The following is a 20862-nucleotide window of genomic DNA, read 5'->3' as shown; positions in this document are numbered from 1 at the left end:
CTTGGCATGCTGAAGTCCATGGGGTCGCAAAGTGCCGGACACGACTGAGCAAGTGAACCGAACTGAACTGTGAAAACATGACCACTATCAACACCATAGACATATCAATTACCTCTCAAAGTTTCCTACCTTTCCCTTTATTATTGTTGCTAGTATTATTATTTTTAGAGCCTAAGTCTTTTATGTATAAGAAATGGAGATGATAGTAGTACTGTTTCATAGTGTGGTATTCAGGAGTATAGGGGATAATACAGAATCCCCTATACTAGTAGGGGAAAGTAGAAATGCTTTGCAAAGTGTCTTTCACATAACTAGGATTTAATAAATACCATTATTACTCCCTAATCTATCAGTATATTCAAGGTGAGAATCAAAATGTTTATAAGGAGTGAAGCAAGGCCAAGTTCTTTAGTATATATTGAAATATTTTTCAGGTTGATATGGATCGATTTAGTGAAATATCTGAGTATAATTTAATCTTTTTTAATATATTTTGGAGCATAGCTAGTTGCCTTAGCATCCAGGTAACTTTTTTCCATCTATCTCACATGGTTATCCATCAGAGAGTTTTCCAATCTACAATAAAGACGTATAAGTAGAGAAAATTGGAGAAGGTTTAAGATAGTGGTGTAGAAAGAGCCTAAATTCATCTCCTCCCATGGACACAACAGATCTACAGCTGCATGTGGACTACTTCCCTCTGAAAGGGATCTGAAAACTTGATGATCAGTCTTTCATAGCAAAGGGTTAAAAGACAGCTTGGAGACAGGTAAAAGAAAGAGAGAGATGTTAGCTCCAAGAGGAAAACAAAAAACACACCCCAGCTGCAGAGATCCACAACTGGGAAGGATAACAAAGGTACAACTATTTTCCCTGAGGAGTAAAGGGTTTGAGCTCCACATCAGACACCCCAGTCCTTCAATCTTGCATGGGAAAGACAACCCCAAAATACTTGCCTTTGAAAACCAGTGGGGAATACTTCCAGGAAAACTATAAAACTTCAGGGACAGAAAACACACTCTTAAAGGGCTTGCCTGCAGACTCATTTCACCTAAAAAACAGTTCAAAAACACCAAATTGAAAAAGGACATGGACCATAGGTGTGTGCTCAGTTGCTCAGTCGAGTCGAACTTTTTAGAACTCAGTGGACTGTAGCCCACCAGTCTCCTCTGTCCATGGGATTTTACAGGCAAGAATACTGAAGTGGGTTGCCACTTCCTCCTCCAGAATGGACCAGAAATAAGGGGGATGCATTTACTTATTCTGAAGAATCTTCCAGAGAGGCAGGAATCAGTTGGAATATTCTTAGGGACTGAGTCAATAGTGAAAGTGATTTTCAATCTCAGGCTACCTTGCTAATACCAGTCTGGTGGATGTCATTTTGAAAATCTCCATCTAAATTATTAATAGGGCTTACCAGGTGGTGCAGTGTTAAAGAATCTGCCTGCCAATGCAGGAGCCATAGGTGATGCAAGAGACATGGGTTCAATCCCTGGGTTAGCAATAGTGCCAGTGAATACTGTTTGAAAGTACTCACTCTTTGAAGAGAACTTGCCACTCCTGATCTATGGCCTGACCTCACAGCAGGTCCAGTGGTAACCCTGCCAACCAGTACCTGATAACCACAACAGCTGGTCTGTACAGCAATTTTGAGGGCCAGTCCCACCCCAGCACCCTGCAGTTGCTGTGATGGGTCTCATAGTTGTTCCAGGGTGCAGCCATACCCACCAGTACACTACAGCAGTAGCCATGGCCCCACCACCACAGGAGGGCACACATAGCTTATGTAGATGACACGCCTTAAGCATGTGACTCTGGGGTAAGGTGGAATTGCTCTTCTGAGCCTCCCAGGACATTTATACATAAGGCCACTTTTTAAGACTGGGAGAGGTAGCTGATTTACCTTATACATAGAAGCAAGCACAGAAAATTAGACAAAATGAGACAAAGGAATATGTTCCAACCAAAGCAAGATAAAACCTTAGAAATAGAACTAAATAAAATGGAGATAAGCAATCTACCTGTTAAAGATGCTTGATGATAATAAAGATCCTCATCAAACTGGGAAGAAGAATGGATTAATACATTAAGAACTTCAACAAAGATACAGAAAAAAAATTAAAATGCCAAACAGAAGTTAGAACTGAAGTGAAAAATACGCTAGAGGGGTTCAATAGTAGATTGGATGAGGTAGAAGAAAGAATTAGCAGAATGGAAGACAAAGCCATGGAATTCATCAGACAGAAAAGCAAATGAAAAAGGAGTTTTAAAAAAGTGAAGATATCGCAAAGGACCTTTGGGACAACATCAAGCAGAATAGTGTTTGCATTATAAGGGTCCCAGAAGAAAACATAAAGAGCCAGAAAAATTATTTGAAGAAATAATGGCTGAAAACTTTCCTAAACTGATGAAGGAAACAGATACCCAGGTCCATGATACTCAGGGAGTTCTGAGTATGATGAATCTGAAGAGAAACAAACCAAGACACATTCTAAAATGGTAAAAGTTAAGGATAAAAATAGAATCTTCAAAGGACCAAGAGAAAAGTAACTTGTTATCTACAAGGGAAACCCCACAAAGCTCTCAGCAGATTTTTCAGCAGGAACCTTACAGACCAGAACAGAGTAGCAAAGCCTATTTTGACTGAGAGAAAGGAAAAGAAAAAAAATAACTTTCAACCTAGAATTCTCTATCTAGTAAGGTTGTCATTCAGAATTGAAGGAGAGAGATTAAGATTTCCCCAGATAAGCAAAAGCTAAAGGAATTCACCATCATAAAACTGCCCTATTTAAAAAAAGTTAAAAAGACTTCTTTAAGTTAAAAAGAAATATTAATAATAAGAAAACAAGGCTACGTCAAAGTAAAAAGGTTTTGCACAGCAAAGGAGACTATCTTCAAAGCAAGAAGGCAACCTACCAAATGGAAGAAGCTATTTGCAATTCATATACCCAAAAAGAGGTTGATGTCCAGAATATATACTGAACTCATACAACTCAACAGCAACAACATAAAAACAAACAACCAGATTTAAAAATGGACACAGGATCTGAGTAAATAATTTTTCATAAAAGACATACAAATGGCCAACAGGCACGTGAAAAGATGTTTAACATTTCTAATCATCAGGGAAATAGAAATTAGAACCACAATGATATATCAACTCATACCTGTTAGAATGGCTATTATTAAAAAAAAAACAAACAAATGTTGGAGAGTACGTGGAGAAAAGGGAATACTTGTGCACTGTTGGTGGGAATGAAAACTGATCAATTTCCAATACATGGAAAATAATATATAGATATCTTATAAAGTTAAGAGTAGAACTACTGTGTGTGTGTGTGTTTGTGTGTATGTATGTGTGTTAGTCACTCAGTCGTGTCTGACTCTTTGCGACCCCATGGATTTTAGCCCACTAGGCTCCTCTGTCCATGGAATTCTCCAGCAAGAATACCAGAGTGGGTAGCCATTCCCTTCTCTAGGGGACCTTCCTGACCCAGGGATCGAACTCTGGGCTATTACATTGGAGGCAGATTTTACTGTCTGAACCACCAGAGAAACACTAGAACTACCATATGACTCAGCTATTCCACTTCAGGATAGATATCAAAAGAACAAGACAACATTAATTCAGAGAGATATATGCACCTTTATGTTCATTGCAACATTATTTACAGTAGCCAAGATATGCAGACAGTCTAAGTGTCCATTGGTGGGTGAATAGATAAAAAGATATTATACATATGTTTATGTAGTGAAATATTACTCAGCTATAAAATAGAATGAAATTCTGCCATTTGTGACTACATGGATGGACATTGAGGGTATTATGCTTAGTGAAAGAAATCAGACAGGGAAAAACAAGCAATATAGGATTCACTCATATTGGAACCTATGGATAAAGGAGTAAGTAAATAAATAATAAAAGCTCATAGATATGGAAGATAGATTAGTGGTTACCAGAGGGTAAAGGGGTCAGGGGATAGGAAAAACAAAGGAAGGGGATCAACTGTATGGTTGTTCTGTTCAGTCGTTAAGTCATATCCAATTCCTTGCGACCCCATGAACTGCAACATGCCAGGCTTCCTTGTCCTTCACTGTCTCCTAAAGTTTTCTCAAGGTCATGTCCATTATGTCAATGCTGTCATCAAAGCATCTCATCCTCTATCATCCCCTTCTCCTCCTACCTTCAATCATTCCCAGCATCAGAGTCTTTTCCAGTGGTTTGGCTCTTTGCATCAGGTGCCCAAAGTATCAGAGCTTCATCCTCAGCATCAGTCCTTATAATGAATATTCATGGTTGATTTCCTTTAGGATTGACTGGTTTGATCTCCCCACATTCCAAGGGACTCTCAAATGTCTTCTTCAGCACTGCAATTCGAAAACATCAGTTCTTTGATGCTCAGCCTTCTTTATGGTCCAACTCTCACATCTGTACAGAACTACTGGAAAAATTATAGTTTTGATGGCATGGACCTTTGTCGTCAGAGTGATGTCTCTGCTTTTTAATATGCTGTCTAGTTTTGTCATAGCTTTCCTTCCAAGTAGCAAGTGTCTTTTAATTTCATGGCTTCAGTCACCATCCACAGTGATTTTGGAGTCCAAGAAAAGAAAATCTATCACTGCTTCCACTTTTTCCCCTTCTATTTGCCATGGGAGGGAAATGGCAACCAACTCCAGTATTCTTGTCTGAAAACTCCCATGGACACGGGTGACTGGTGGTCTACAGTTCATGGGGTCACAAAGCGTCTGACGTGACTGAGTGACTGAGCACGCCCTTGCCACTGTAATTGAACTGGATGCCATGATCTTAGTTTTTGAATGTTGAGTTTTAAGCCAGCTTTTTCGCTCTCCTCTTTCACCCTTATCTAGATGCTCTTTAGTCCCTCTTTGCTTTCTGCCATTAGAGTGGTAACATATGCATATCTGAGATTGTTGACATTTTTCCTGGCAATCTTGATTCCAGCTTGTGATTCATCCAGCCTGGCATTTCACATGGTATACTCTGCATATAAGTTAAATAAGCAAGGTGACAATACACAGCCTTAATGTACTCCTTTCCCAGTTTTGAACCAGTCTGTTGTTCCATGTCTAGTTCTAACTGTTACTTCTTGACCTGCATACACGTTTCTCAGGAGACTGGTAAGGTGGTCTGGTATTCCCATCTCTTGAAGAATTTTCCAAAGTTTGTCAAAGGCTTTATTTAGCATAGTCGATGAAGCAGAAGTAGGTGTTTTTTTCTGGAATTCCCTTGATTTCTCTATGATCCAGTGAATGCTGGCAATTTGATCTCTGGTTTCCTCTGCCCTTTCTAAATCCAGCTTGTACGTCTGGAAATTCTTGGTTCATGCACTGCTGAAGCTTAGCTTGAAGGATTTTGAGCATGAACTTGCTAGCATGTGAAATGAACACAGTTGTATGGTAGTTTGAAAATTCTTTGGCATTGCCCTTCTTTGGGCTTGTAATGAAAACTCACCTTTTCCAGTCATGTGGCCACTGCTGAGTTTTCCAGATTTGCTGACATGTTGACTAAATGGTGATGGATAGTAATTAGACTTGTGATGATCACTCTCCAGTGTATACATAAGTTGAACTATGTTTACATATACCTGAAACTTATATAATAAAAAGACATACAAGTAAAGATATACTGCTAGTATTTATTCTCCATGAACCTCAAGTAGTAGGACCTACCTCTTTTTTCATCTAAGTATTCCTTTTATTAAGTTTCCTGCAGTATTTATCAGCAGGTACTTGATGGAGTATCTGCCTATTTTTCATTTTTGAAAATGGTGTATCTATTTCCAATCTTCATTTCTGTCATTTCTAGTATCCTTCTGTGGTCACTTACCATGCTAGTAATCTGTTTTGTTTTTTTTTTTTTCATTCTAGTGGGCATTCTTTAAGCTTCTCTTCCATGAATATTGTTTTAGGATTCTGATAATTGAGCATTATTAAACTAATTTAGCATTGTGAAATGATGAAAAGAATAGTTACAGAAATTTTATCTCAAGATCCAGACTTTCTGTCTCTTTGGAACCTGAGGTTCAGAGAAGTGATTCAGTAAAATAAATGTTTAGAAATAGAACACCTACTTATGGTAGCTTACGACATACATGTTCAAGTACTATTTGTGAAGTATTCTCATTAACAATTGAGATATAAAACAAAGTAAAAAAATTATTGAGCACTAAGTGCCAGGTATTGCTTGAGCTTATTTCATTAACTATATTTTAATTGCTTTTTAAAAATGACCTCATGATGTAGAGTGACATTGTTGATGTTTTATATAGGAACAATGTGAAGTTCAGAGAGACTGAAGGAACTTGTGCATGATACTTAATGTTTTTAAGTAGGTAGTTGAGTCTAGATTTAAACTAAGATTTCACAGATTTTCCCCTGCCTGTTACAGACTTGAGAAAAGTATATGTATTTTATAAATGAATCAAATACTGTATACATGTAGAAATTTGATGTTTCATAAATGAATATCTATATTTTAATTTCTATTACATGATATAGTGAGAAGCCTGCTGAACATGTGAAAGAGTACAGGTAGAAGCTACTTAGAATCTAATATATAAATATACCATCAATTTAGGTAAGTGGTTCTCTTTTCCTAGATTTTTTGAAATAACTCTGATTTGGGAGCCTTCCCTGGTGACTCAGTGGTAAAGAGTTCACCTGCAATGCAAGAGATCCAGGTTTGATCCCTTCATCAGGAAGATCCCTTGGAGAAGGAAAGGGCAACCCACTCCAGTATTCTTGCCTGCGAAATCCTATGGACAGAAGAGCCTGGTGAACTGTAGTCCATGGGGTTGCAAAAGTGTTGGACATGACTTACTGGCTAAACTACCATCTGCCTTGTGTCAGTGGAGTTGAGTATAGTCTGTCTCCCTTGTAGCATTAATCTCTCTCTCCTATTGCAACAGTCTTGAATAAAGTCATCTTATCCAGGGCAGTATTTCTTTGCTTGAAAATTAAAATAATGCTAGTGGTGACAGTGATGGTGATGGTCGTAAATATTTTAGAAGAAAACAATGTATACTAGAGTGTAGTAGTTTAAATACAGTTTTGGTTTACTGAAATCAACCAGACTAAACATGATAATAAGATTGTTTAACCTTGTGCGAATTCATAAATTGAATGACATTAGTTTATCTTAATCTTTGGATAACTTTGAAGTACAGAAGGAATTTTATCTAAAAAAGCTGCACCTTCACTAATCTAAACTTTTTGTCTATTGGAGAGAGAAATATGTTAAAAGTCTGTCCCACCTGCTCATTCAAGTGTACTTTATACCCCCAACAAATTTCTATAGAAGTTTCAACTAATCACATGTTGGCTAAGAAAAAGCAATGCTGGCTTTAAGCTGTATGAGTTTCTTATATATTTTGGAGATTAATTCTTTGTCAGTTGTTATGTTTGCAATTATTTTCTCCCATTCTGAGGGTTGTCTTTTAATCTTGTTTATTGTTTCCTTTGCTGTGCAAAAGCTTGTAAGTTTAATTAGGTCCTATCTGTTTATCTTGGTGTTTATTCCATTACTCTAGGAGGTGGGTCAAAGAGGTTCTTGCTGTGATTTATGTCAAAGAGTGCACGGTCTATGTTTTTCTCTAAGAGCTTTATAGTTTTTGGCTTCATTTAAAGTCTTTAATCCATTTTGAGTTTATTTTGTATATGGTGTTAGGAAGTGTTCTAGCTTCATTCTTTTACATGTAACTGTCAAGTTTTCCCCCACCCCTCCCTACTATAAGGTAATTTGCTCTGCAAAAGTTGATGGAACTCACACGCTGCATTCATTTTAATGAACGTTTTGTGTGTAGTTAAATATTTCTTCTTAACCAGATGAGAACACCACAATATATCCTTTACTTCAGAAGTCTTCCTCAGGAAGGCGTGTGTCCTGGAAAACATTCATTTTTACTATGAATCTGTTTTCTAGTCTGTTTTCTCATGGTGTGACTGGCTGTCACAGAACTAACTGATACTTCGTGTGACTATTTTCAGTCCTGAGCATAACTAAGCTAACTTTATTACTTATGTAGTTAAAGTTTTAAGGAACTCCGAATTTAGAGGTTGGGGGGTGGATAGAAAAGAGAAGGGGAGAGATGGAGGAAGAGAGAGAGAGAGAAATGGAGGGAGAGGAGGAGGTGAAGAGCAATCTACTTGCTTATCTACTGTCATTCACGTTTGAGAAGTAGAGTATTTGATATGTCTTTAGAAATAAAACTGTGGCTCTGTAGCATTTATTCTAGTCCATGAGAAGTGAAGAATTTCTGAATATTGACTTGTAAATAGGTGTTTTACAATTTCCCTTCACCTCCACTTCTCCCTACCTGTTTCTCTCTCTCTCTCTTCCTCCACCTCTCACCTTCTCTTTCCCTTTTCTATCCATCTCCCCAACCTCTGAATTCTGAGTTCCTTAAAACTTTAAATACATAAGTAACAAAATTAGTTTAATTATGTTGAGGGAAACTTTATTAGTCAAAATTGGTTTCAGTTTATAATATCAAAATCTCAAGGTTGTTATTAGAAATACATTACTATATAATTATTAACTGCCCCTCCTCAATTGAATAAATATGCAAACATAACTTTTAACATAACAAAAGAGAATAAATATGCAAACATACTTTTAACATAACAAAAGAGCAACTTCAGGCTTAAAGACTACCCTGTTTTCATTAGTGTTTTCAAACACACCTGTGAAAAATGTGCTTCTAAGTTTTATTTTCTAAAAATATATATATTCTCACGTTTCTCTGTCTAAAAATAACAGTGTGGAGGGGTGTTAAAATGTAAGCTTTTCCACTCTCATTTCAAACATGGTAGGAAAATAAATATAAGCTTTAAGATTCCCTTTTAAACAAGCAGGTTAGTTTTCTTTACAATAATATATTTATTTAGTTTTCCTGATTAACTCGGAGTTCAAAGATAATCATGTGGAGAGTGTCAAACTTGACTTCTTGCTTTTTGTTCTCTCCTGGAAATGGGAGTAAGAATGAAGAGCTTCCTCCTGGTAATATCTCAAGGATATGTGAGTTCTCATGAAGGATATTCTATATTCATTTTTCTTTGGCTTAGAAATACTTTAGTAAAACTTTTTCTTACCCCTCCAGACAATGGAGCAGTTTTCTCATACTATTTTCAGTGATTGTTTTCCATAATTAAATTCATGTTTCTCTTCTCCTGTGGAGAGGTTTTGTAAAGTAAGAGGCAATCTCCATAAATATTTATCATTTTTATTTCATGTTAGCAATCATGAACTTATGCATTTGAATAGGCTTCATTCTATTTTACCTCTTGCCTCATCATATTTTTGTGCTTTATCACACACTATTTTATACATTTAATAAATGACTTCTGGTTTTGTTTTAGTTTTACAAAATTAAATCTAAATACCCTAATATATAGAATGCTACCTATCCAGGTTCATATGTACCTCTTCTCCAAATTTAAAATATTGCTCTGTAGTGAGGTTGCCTGTCAGTACCTATGAAAACTACAGCTGTATCTGGACTGAGAGGGCTGAAGCCCATTCTCTCATTCTGGCCATGTCATCTCATCATCTGAAGCATTTTCAAGGCTTCCTTCTTTGAGAAGGCAAGACTTCCCATTCTAGCTCTCTTCATCTCTTCTCCTTTGAATCCCTTTTGCACTAGGAGTCTGAAGTACAAATTTTAGTTATTTTGTATTGTTAGTGTAACCCTTCAAGAAGATAGTGTAATTTTAAAAGATTGAATCTCTCATTATGCTTGTTTGATCAGGAAAGCAAGTGCAGTAGAATGTAAACACACATATTGATTGGAGTATGGCTACTTTTTAAATTTCAGAATATAATATCATATAGCTAGACACTTTTGCTAATTCTGTGTTATAAACATTATTTAGAATATAATTCTTTGAAGTTCATAGAGTAGGAATAATTGAACAATATAGAAATTAATTGGTAAAATTCCTTATTTTCTCTGATTATTATCATAGTTGTTATAATACCTATTTATTCTTAAATTGTATATTAAAATTTTTTATTTTTATCAGTGCTCATATATCTGGCTTCCCATGTGGCACAGTGCTAAAGAATATGCCTGCTTACACAGGATACACAAGAGAAATAAGATGGATCCCTGTGTTGGGAAGATCCACTGGAGTAGGAAATGAAAACTCACTCCAGTATTCTTGCTTAGAAAATTCTACTGACAGAGGAGCCTGGTGGACTACAGACCATGTGGTCACAGAGGGTTGAATATGACTGAGCAACTGAGTGCACACACACACACACAGACACACACACATTAATATATCTAAATCATCGTTGTGCAGTTGCTCAATCATGTCTGACTCTTTGTGACTCCATGGACTGCAGCATACCAGGCTTCCCTGTCCTTCACCGTCTCCCAGAGCTTGCTCAAAGGCATGTCATTGAGTTGGTGATGCCATCCACATCTAGTCCTCAGTCATCTCCTTCTCCTCCTGCTTTCAATCTTTCCTGGCATAAGAGTCTTTTCCAATGATTCAACTCTTCTTATCAGGTGGCCAAAGTATTGGAGCATCAGCTTCAGCATCAGTCCTTCCAATGAATATTCAGGATTGATTTCCTTTAGGATTGACTGGTTTGATCTCCTTACAGTCCAAGGGACTGTTAAGAGTCTTCCCCAATACCATAGTTTGAAAGCATCAATTCTTTGGTGCTAAGACTTCCTTATGGTCCAACTTTCTTCAAGAAAATTAGACACCAAAGGAAAAATTCATGCAAAGATGGGCACAATAAAGGACATAAATGGTATTGACCTAACAGAAGCAGAAGATATTAAAAAGCAGTGGCAAGAATACACAGAAGAACTATACAAAAAAATCTTAATGTCCCAGATAACCATGATGATGTGATCACTCACCTAGAGCCAGATATCCTAGAGTGTGAAGTCAAGTGGGCCTTACGAAGCATCACTAGGAACAAAGCTAGTGAAGGTGATGGGATTCCAGCTAAGCTATTTCAAATCCTAAAAAGATGATGTTGTTAAAGTGTGGCACTCAATATGTCAGAAAATTTGGAAAACTCAGCAGTGGCCACAGGACTGGAAAAGTTCAGTTTTCATTCCAATCCCAAAGAGAGGCAATGCCAAAGAATGTTCAAACTACTCCCACAATTACACTCATTTCACCTGCTCGCAAAATAATGCTCAAAATTCTCCAAGCCAGGCTCCAACAGTACGTGAACCAAGAACTTCCAGATGTTCAATCTGGATTTCAAAAAGGCAGAGGAACCGGAGATCAAATTGCCAATGTCCATTGGATCATAGGAAAAAAAAAAAAAAAACAAGAGAATTCCAGAAAATCATCTACTTCTGCTTCACTGACTATGCTGAAGCCTTTGACTGTGTCGATCACAATAAACCATGGAAAACTCTTAAAGAGTTGGGGATACCAGACCATCTTACCTGCCTCCTGCAAAATGTGTATGCAGGTCAAGAAGCAACAGTTAGAACTGGACATGGAAACAGAACACCATTCCATGTTCGATGCATGGGACAAATGCTCAGGGCTGGGGCAATGGGATGGCCCAGAGGGATGGGATGGGGAGGGAGGTGGGAGGGGGGTTCAGGATGGGGAACACATGTAAACCCGTGGCTGATTCTTGTCACTGTATGGCAAAAACCACTACAATATTGTAAAGTAATTGGCCCCCAACTAAAATATATAAATTTATTAAAAAAAAAAAAAAAAAAGAACTGGACATGGAACAATGGAATGGCTCCAAATTGGACAAGGAGAATTTCAAGGCTGTATATTGTCACCTGCTTATTTAACTTATATGCAGGGTATATCATGTGAAATGCCATACTGGATGAAGCATAAGCTGGAATGAAGATTGCCAGGAGAAATTTCAATAACCTCAGAAATGCAGATGACACCATTCTTATGGCAGAATGCAAAGAGGAGCTAAAGAGCTTGATGAAGGTGAAAGACAGAAATGAAAAGCCTGGCTTAAAGCTCAAGACTCAAAAACCAAAGATCATAGCATACGGTCCCATCACTTTATGGCACATAGATGGGAAAACAATGGAAACAAGGACCAACTTTATTTTCTTGGGCTCCAAAATCACTGCAGATGGTGACTGCAGTCATGAAATTAAAAGATGCTTACTCCTTGAAAAAAAAAAAATCTATGACAAACCTAGATAGTGTATTAAAAAGCAGAGACATTACTTTGCCAACAAACGTCTGTCTAGTTAAAGCTATAGTTTTTCCAGTAGTCATGTATGGATGTGACAATTGGACCATAAAGAAGGCCGAGTGTCAAAGAATTGATGCTTTTGAACTGTGGTGCTGAAGAAGACTCTTAAGAGTATCTTGGACTGTAAGGAGATCAAACCAGTCAATCCTAGAGGAAATCAATCCTGAATATTCTTGGAAAGGACTGATGCTGAGGCTGAAGATCCAATACTTTGGGCACCTGATGCAAAGAGCTGACTCATTAGAAAAGACCCTGATGTTGGGGAAGATTGAAGGCAAGAGGAGAAGGGGATGACAGAGGATGAGATGGATGGATGGCATCACTGACTCAATGGACATGAGTTTGAGCAAACTCTGGGAGATAGTGAAAGACAGGGAAGCCTGGTGTGCTGCAGTGCATGGGCTCACAAAGAATCAGACACCACTAAGCAACTGAACAGCAACAACTGGAAAAACCATAACTTTGACTATATGAACTTTTGTTGGTGAAGCAGTCTCTGCTTTTTAATATGCTGTCTAGGTTTGTCATAGCTTTTTTTCCAAGGAACAAACGTCTTTTAATTTTGTGGCTACAGTCACCATCATCAGTGATTTTGAGCCCAAGAAAATAATGTCTTTCACTGTTTTCATTGTTTCCCCATCTGTATGTCATGAAGTGATGGTACTGGTTGCCATGATAGTTTTTTGAATGTTGAGTTTAAGCCAGGTTTTTCACTGCCCTCTTTCACCTTCATCAAGAGGCCCTTTAGTTACTCTTTGCTTTCTGCCAGAAGTGTAGAGTCATCTGTATATCTGAGGTTATTGATATTTCTCCTGGCAATCTTGATTCCAGCTTGTGATTCATCCAGCCTAACATTTCACATGGTGTACTCTGCATATAAGTTAAATAAACATGGTGATGATATACAACCTTGACACACTCTTTTCCCAATTTTGAACCAGGCCATTGTTACATGTTTGGTTCTAACTATCGCTTATTGACCTTCATATACGTTTCACAGGAGGCAGGTAAGGTGGTCTAATATATCCATCTCTTTAAGAATTTTCCATAGTTTGTTTTGATCAACACAGTCAAAGACTTCAGTATAGTCAATAAAGCTAAAGTAGATGTTTTTCTGGAATCTTCTTGCTTTGTCTATGATTCAACAGATATTGGCAATTTGATCTCTAGTTCCTTTGCCTTTTCTGGATCCAGCTTGAACATCTGAAAGTTCTCAGTTCACGTAGTGTTGAAGCCTGTCTTGAAGGATTTTGAACATGACCTTGCTAGAATGTGAAATGAATGCAATTGTGCAGTAGTTTGAATGTTCTTTGGCATTGGCCTTCTTTGGGATTGGAATGAAACTGACCTTTTCCAATACTGTGGCCACTGCTGAGTTTTCCAAATTTGCTGGCATACTGAGTGCAGCACATTAACAGCATCATATTTAGGATTTGAAATAGCTCAGCTGGGATTCCATCACATCTACTACCTTTGCTCATAATGATGCTTCCTATAAGCTTTCTCCTTCCAAAAGGCCCATTTTACTTCACATTCCAGAATGCCTGCCTCTAGGTGAGTATTTACACCATCATGGTTATCCAGGTAATTAAGATTTTTTTGAAGAGTTCTTCTGTGTATTCTTGCCACCTCTTCTTGTAATATCTTCTGCTTCTGTTAATTCCATACTGTTTCTGTCCTTTATTGTGCTTATCTTTGCATGAAATGTTCCCTTGGTATATCTAATTTCCTTGAAGAGATCTCTATTGTTTCCCATTCTATTGTTTTCCTCTGTTTCTTTACATTGTTCACTTAGAAAAGCTTTCTTATCTCTCCTTGCTATTCTTTGGACCTCTACATTCAGATGGGTATATCTTTTCTCCTTTGCCTTTCACTTGTCTTTTTTTCTCAGCTATTTGTAAGGCCTCCTCAGACAACCATTTTGCCTTTTTGCCTTTTTTTTTCCTTGGGGACGGTTTGGATCACTACCTCCTGTACAATCTTACAAACCTCCGTCTGTAGTTCTTCACGTACTCTGAATGTATTTGTCACTTCCACTGTATAATCATAAAGGTTTGATTTAGGTCATATCTGAATGGCCTAGTGGTTTTTTCCCTATTTTCTTCAATTTAAGTCTGAATTTTGCAATAAGGAGTTCATGATCTGAGCCACATATGTAAGTCAGTTGCTATTTTAGAAAGTTGTTATTTCCTGGTTAGTCATTATGTATAAATAAAATTATTATTCTTTACATAAAGTCAAGCTTAGCATATACCAAATGTAAGTTAAATATACTGTACCATAGCATGTCTTCAGAGTCTTTGTTATTTAGATTCAGGAGTTTGGTGGATGAACTTGAAATCCTGTTATGAATAATAAAATGCATATGTCTGTTATTTCTTTTGCTCTCTTCTCCACATAAAACACAATGTAAATATCATCAGCCCTGGTCGGGAATATCCCCTGGAGAAGGGAGTGGAAACCCACTCTGGTGTTCTTGCCTGGAGAATTTCATGAACAGAGAAGCCTGGTGGGCTACAGTCCAAGGGGTCACAAAAAGTCAAGACACAACTTAGTGACTATACTTTCACTTCACTTTCACATGTCAGGTTAAGTTTCAGTGAAAATATTCTAAATTTTATAACCATTTTTAACTTCACTCAAACACAGACTTCTGAGAGATTTTCTCCAAAAATCAGCAATTTCCTTGTAGTCACATGGTATTCTATATTTGTGCTAGTATAAAATGTAAGACAGTACAGATCTAATTTCCTCACTACTTAAAACATTGTAATTCTAAGTAGTGTTAATGAAAATATTTTATTTGGAAAACAATTGTGTTATGGATCTTCACATTTAATGAGAATATATGTAAAACACTCTCTTGCATGCATGGATGAGTGCTCAGTCATGTCCAGCTCTTTGTGACCCCATGGACTGTAGTTCAACATGGTCCTCTGTCCATGTGATTCTCCAGGCAAGAATATTGGAGTAGATTGCCATTTCCTACTCCAGAGGATCTTCCTGACCCAGGTATTGAATCTGTATCTCCTGCATTGTCAGAAGGTTTCTTTACCACTGAGCCATGTGGGAAACCCAAAACACCCCTTGGATCAGAGTAAATTCCCAGTTTATGTAGGATATTTTTATTTGAGTTACCTTGCTACAAGCTGAATGAGATCTGTATTAAGGAGAAAGAAGATGATTATATAGGTGCAGACTTTGCCTGTCTTGCTCAGATACCAAAAGGAAAGAATCCTTACATGTATAGAATGTATAGAATTTTTGACCTCTTAACATTCACTTTCTCAGGTTATTTTATTTATGAAGTTATGGTATTGTGCAAAGATCACCTACCTGAGATTGAAGTTTGTTGTTATGGTTTTGACTTCATTCTAACATTAAGCTCATAACCAAATCCTTTCAAGCCTCAAGTTTATAACTGTGCAATTAAGACATTGAGTTAAAGATCATTTTTAAGGTCACTTTTAAAATTCTGTTAGAGAACATGTGTTTAGTGACAACTGAAATGATGTGCTGGAGGTGGAAACTGTGTTTCTAAAGTGCCTTCATACTATTCACTTCTACTAGAGATGGATTAAAGAAAATACCATTTTCCTTGAACAAGTTGGTGAAGATATATACCTTGGTGTAGATGTATTTTGAAGAGTAAAATTGGAGTTGTTACAGAATACTAGGTAAGATAGCCAGTCTAGGAGTTCGTGTAGTTCATTCTCTGTTTTCAATTTCTATTTATTGTGTTATTGCTCTATTGATGCTATCAAGATACCTTGCAGCTGAACTCTTATAGAAGATTGAAAGGCCCTATACAATTTTTAATTTAGCTGGCTTTAGTCATTTAATCAAAATATGCTTATTCAGTGCCTTTATGGAAAAATTCTGGCATTCCCCACCTTGTTCAGTGATTAACTTTCTTGTGTCAAGCAAATTATTTAACTTCTTTCAATCTATTTCCCCATTTTTGAAATAAAGATAATATTCTGAAGAGAATATTAAATAAGTTAATATATATATACATATTATATATAAAGTGTTGAGCCTATAAGATAGTAAGCATTGAATAAATGTTAGAACCTCTCTTGTTGCTATAACTCCAACATATGCATATCAAATGATATCATAGGTCAATGGCTTAAGAGTAACTTATCTTTAGAAAGGCAATTTTAATAAAATTTTATAAGTGTGCAAAATATTTGCACATTTTCTTGGTCGTATGTTGTCACCAGAATGTGATGTAGTTAGGAAAACATTTTATTATGAAAAATTTTGAGTTAGTATAGTTCTCTGTCTCCTCAAATTGGATATAAAATGTTGTGCTTTAAAAAACTACCTGTAGGTGGTTCCTGTTACTGTGAATATATGACCAACATAGAACGATAAGTGATATTTCTTATTCATTTCAACAGAAGTTGTTATTATAATTATTCATTTTCTGAATTAGTTACTGTGACTCCTGCTTCGTATTCAAGGGCAGTATATCTTTAAACTATAACTACCATATCAATACTATAAAGGCAATAAAAAGTAAGATCAATACTGTTGGAATCTGTCTTATTTCGAAGATTTTTGACTTTTGATAAGAAATGCTCATCAAATTTGCAGAAAGTCCTAAGTCAAGATGGGATACTAATTCTTTACAGTTTTAGCATATTTTCTCATGTTATTACTCAAAAAAATTAATTCACATATCTGGGACTCAACTATAGAATGAAAAATTAGCATTATCTTAGCTCCCAAATTCTTTTTTATTTCAAAAGAGAGTCAACTGTCTCGAAAACAATTTTATTTAATAATAAGAATGAAACAGTCATGTGAGACCAAGAAGTTAAAATGGAAACAAAAGATCCTAGATCTTATCAACACTATAGGAATTATAAACAATAGATTTATGATTGTTATAAAAGTAATGAAGAAAAATTTTGGTCAGCAGTGGGTATATATACTTTTATTTATTTATTTTAGTTCTAAAATAAATTTAATTCATTTTTATCCATATTACTGGGCTAATTGATCAAAGTAACAAAATGTACAAAATTCATTTGAATTTTGCACCAGTATTACACAAACACATGGACTTCCTTTTCCTAATTGCAAATACAATGTTCTCTATTTTGGGGAAAAAGTTCCAACACTATCCTGGAATGAGTGAAAATAATTTGGTGGGAATATAGGAAGTAACAAAGCTATTCTAATGTACCCTCAATTAAATCTATGTTGTAGAGAGTGTTATATCATTTTATTTTTAATCAGCTAGTTTCTCCTTTTTATTCTATTTCCTAATAGCAAACACAATAAGACTAAATCAAGAATGGAATACACTTAAAATACATAATATACTAGAAGCAGTGAAAAGAAATTATAACACAAAAATGTTGGTTTGTTGCTTGACATTGTGACAAAGTTTCCTGAAATTTCTTCTAGATACTAAGCTTCTGCAGTATTGAATTTACAGGATTATTAGTCAAGGGAACATCTCTGTTCATTTTCTGTTGGCAGAATCTTTTTCTTATTTTTTATTATGAAAATTTTCAGTCACACAAATGCAGAGAGAATAGTTCAATGAGCCTTCATATATACACTGTAATAGACTATTGATTTTTTAAAACATGAAGGCACTTTGTTATAATATTAACTCTTTAGTCCACAAGCTCAATGTGGATCCAGATTTTTTTTTCTCCTTATACAGTGTCCTTCTTTATTTATCTTTATGACCTTTGTCTTGAAGTCTATTTCGTCTGCTATGAGTACTGCTACCTCCAATTTATTGTCATTTCCGTTTGCAAGAAATATCTTTTTCCATTCCCTTTTTTCAATTTATATGTGCCCTTCTCCCTAAAGGCATCATTTGTAGGCAGCATATTATGGGATCTTGTTTTCTTATTCAGTCATCCACTCTATATGTTTCCACTGGAGCATTTAGTGCACTGATACTTAAGGTAATTATTGATAGGTATGTATTTATTGCCTTTTTAAACTTTGTTTTCCAAGTAATTGTTTCTTCTTTGTTCCTTTTAAAAAATTTGTTTGCTTTTCCTTTTTTGTTTGATGAATTTCTTTTTTGTGTGTGCTTGTGCTCTGTTGTTTTTTGTGAATCTATTGAATGTTTTTGATTTGTGGTTATCCTGTTTTTCAAGTATGTTAACCCATTACTGTATCCCCTTGCTTTAGTGCAGTTCATTACATGCATGCTCAATCACGTCAGACTCTTTGCTACCCCACAGACTGTAACCTGCCAGGCTCCTCTGTCCATGGGATTCTCCAGGCAAGAATACTGGAGTAGGTTGCCATTTCCTTCTCCAGGGGATCTTCCCAACCCAGGGATGGAACCCACATCTCCTACATCTCCTGCATTGGCAGGTGGATTCTTTACCACTACATCACCTGGGAATCCCACTTGTTTTAGACTGGTAATCATATAGGCTCAAACACATTTCACACCACCCCCATATCTACATTTTCTTTCTCTCTTCTCCTCCATTTTATGATCTTAAATCCTCCTTTACATCTTCATATTTATTATTTTGTTGTTTGTTGAGGTTATCAATGCTTTCACAAAAATTTTTTTTTTATTGTATTATTATCTGTGTACTGGCTTGAATGATTTACTTTTCAATTGTGGTTTTCCTCTGTCCTCAGATTCTTCTTTTCTATTTAGAGAAGACCTTTCAATATTTCTTTTAGGAGAGAGGTAGTATTGCTATATTCCTTTAGTTTTTGATTGAGAAATTCTTTATCTCTCCTTCTGTTCTAAATGAGCGCTGGCTGCTGACACTTGGGCTTCAGTGGACAGACCTGGGGAGAGGACCAGAGTAGGTTCAAGTGTGGTCTAAGCCATAACTCTGGGTGCACCAGGACAAGCCCGGTCCATTGTAAAAGCCCCACTGTAAACAGGTGCACTAAGGGGAGGCAGGCCCTGCTGTAGCAGCCTTGTTTACATCTGAGCAGATTGTTGGTGCTTTGATGGCTGGGGCTGCTCCAGCATTAGCAACTGCAGGCTTTGCAGGGCTGTGCATGAGGAAGTGGAACCAGGGTCCAGACTGACCCCATTGTTGCCACAGCAGGTCCAGTTTCATGATTACGGTGGTCCTAGTGTCTGACTTCAGCAGACCTGTGGCCAACAAATCTGCACTGGTGGCTTGGTGAGCACAGTGCTGAGGGACACCTGAGCTGACTGTCTGCATCCCACACCGAGGCCGGGCTGAGGGCAGTGCCAGCAACAGCCTACTTTGCAAGGGTGGCAGGTGACACCACAGAGCGTGCCTCTGAGTGGACAGCTCCTGTGGAGGAATATTCAGTGGCTCCTCTCCCAGCAAAAGTGTCCCAGTCATGCCTACTGCACACTGCAGCTCAGAAATGGATCTGTCGGCTTCTACTCCCAACAACTGACCCTGCCCCAGACAAAGCTATGAAAACTGCAGAGCAAAAAGGAGGCCCCTGCTCAACATCCAGCGCAGGCTCTGTCTGATCACCACAAAACCACTCACACACCGTGTCAAGGGGATAACAGCCAGCACACACTGAGGAGAGATGTGGCAGGTATCCATACTAAAATCAGACCTCGCACCAAAAATGTGACTCGTGAAGGGTATACAGGGATGTGCTCAGTCACTCAGTCATGGCCAACTCTTTGCAACCCCGTGGACTGCAGCCCACCAGGCTCCTCTGTCCATGGAATTTTCCAGGCAAGAATACTAGAGTGGGTTGCTCTCACATAAAAACAGCCCTTCAAGGCCACAGTAGAGAACACTTTCTCCTCAACTCATAGAATCAGAGAAATATGAAATGAAGAAGCAGAGGGACCACGTGCAACTAAATAGCAAGAGAATTCCCCTGAAAGAACAAAAAAAAGGCCTTTTCAGTTTTGATATGTTGTATTTTCATTTTTGTCTCCTTTTAATTTGTAAGGATTTTGGCTATCTTTCATTCTACTATCTTTTTTATTCTGTCTCTATCATTCTCCCATCCTTTGAAGAATTCAGTTGCACGTTGAAGTTATCACACAGCTCACTCATATTATGTTTTAGAAGTATTTCTATATCCTCTCTGTTTCATTTTAGATGGTGTCTATTGCTATGATTCGAGCTCAACAATCTGTTTTTGTGTAATGTTAATATATGCATTGCGTCTTATTTTTTATTCCAGATATTTTACTGTTCATCTTTAGATGTTTACTTTTTGTATTCTATTCCAACTTCCAGACCTCAATTTAGAATTTAGATTACATTGAATGCAATTATAATAGTTGTTTTAATGTATTGCTCTACCAATTCTCGTATTTGGATTAATTTTGATCTGTGTTGATTGATTGGTTCATCTCCTAGTGATGTATTTTCTTGTCATTTAGCATACCTGGATATTGTTAACTGGATGGTAGGTATTTTGATATTTAACTTCAAAATTCTGGATATTCTTGTTTTCTAATTAATATCCTCAAGTTTTGAGTTTTGTTCTGGGATGCAATTAAGGTACTTATAAATAATTTTTATCCTTTTGCATTTTACTTTGAATATTTGTTAGACAAAGGCAGAGCAATGTTTAATCTAAGGCTAATTCTTCTCTTCTATGGACTCAAGAATCTTTTGGATAGTCTACCCAATGATGTATAATTTATAAGGTTTTCCAGACTG

The sequence above is a fragment of the Giraffa tippelskirchi genome, chromosome 12, assembly GCF_054371585.1.
Source record: "Giraffa tippelskirchi isolate mGirTip1 chromosome 12, T2T-mGirTip1v1.2.pri, whole genome shotgun sequence".
Classification (NCBI taxonomy): Eukaryota; Metazoa; Chordata; class Mammalia; order Artiodactyla; family Giraffidae; genus Giraffa; species Giraffa tippelskirchi.
The sequence above is the reverse complement of the archived record's forward strand: the minus strand, read 5'-3'. Positions refer to the sequence as shown.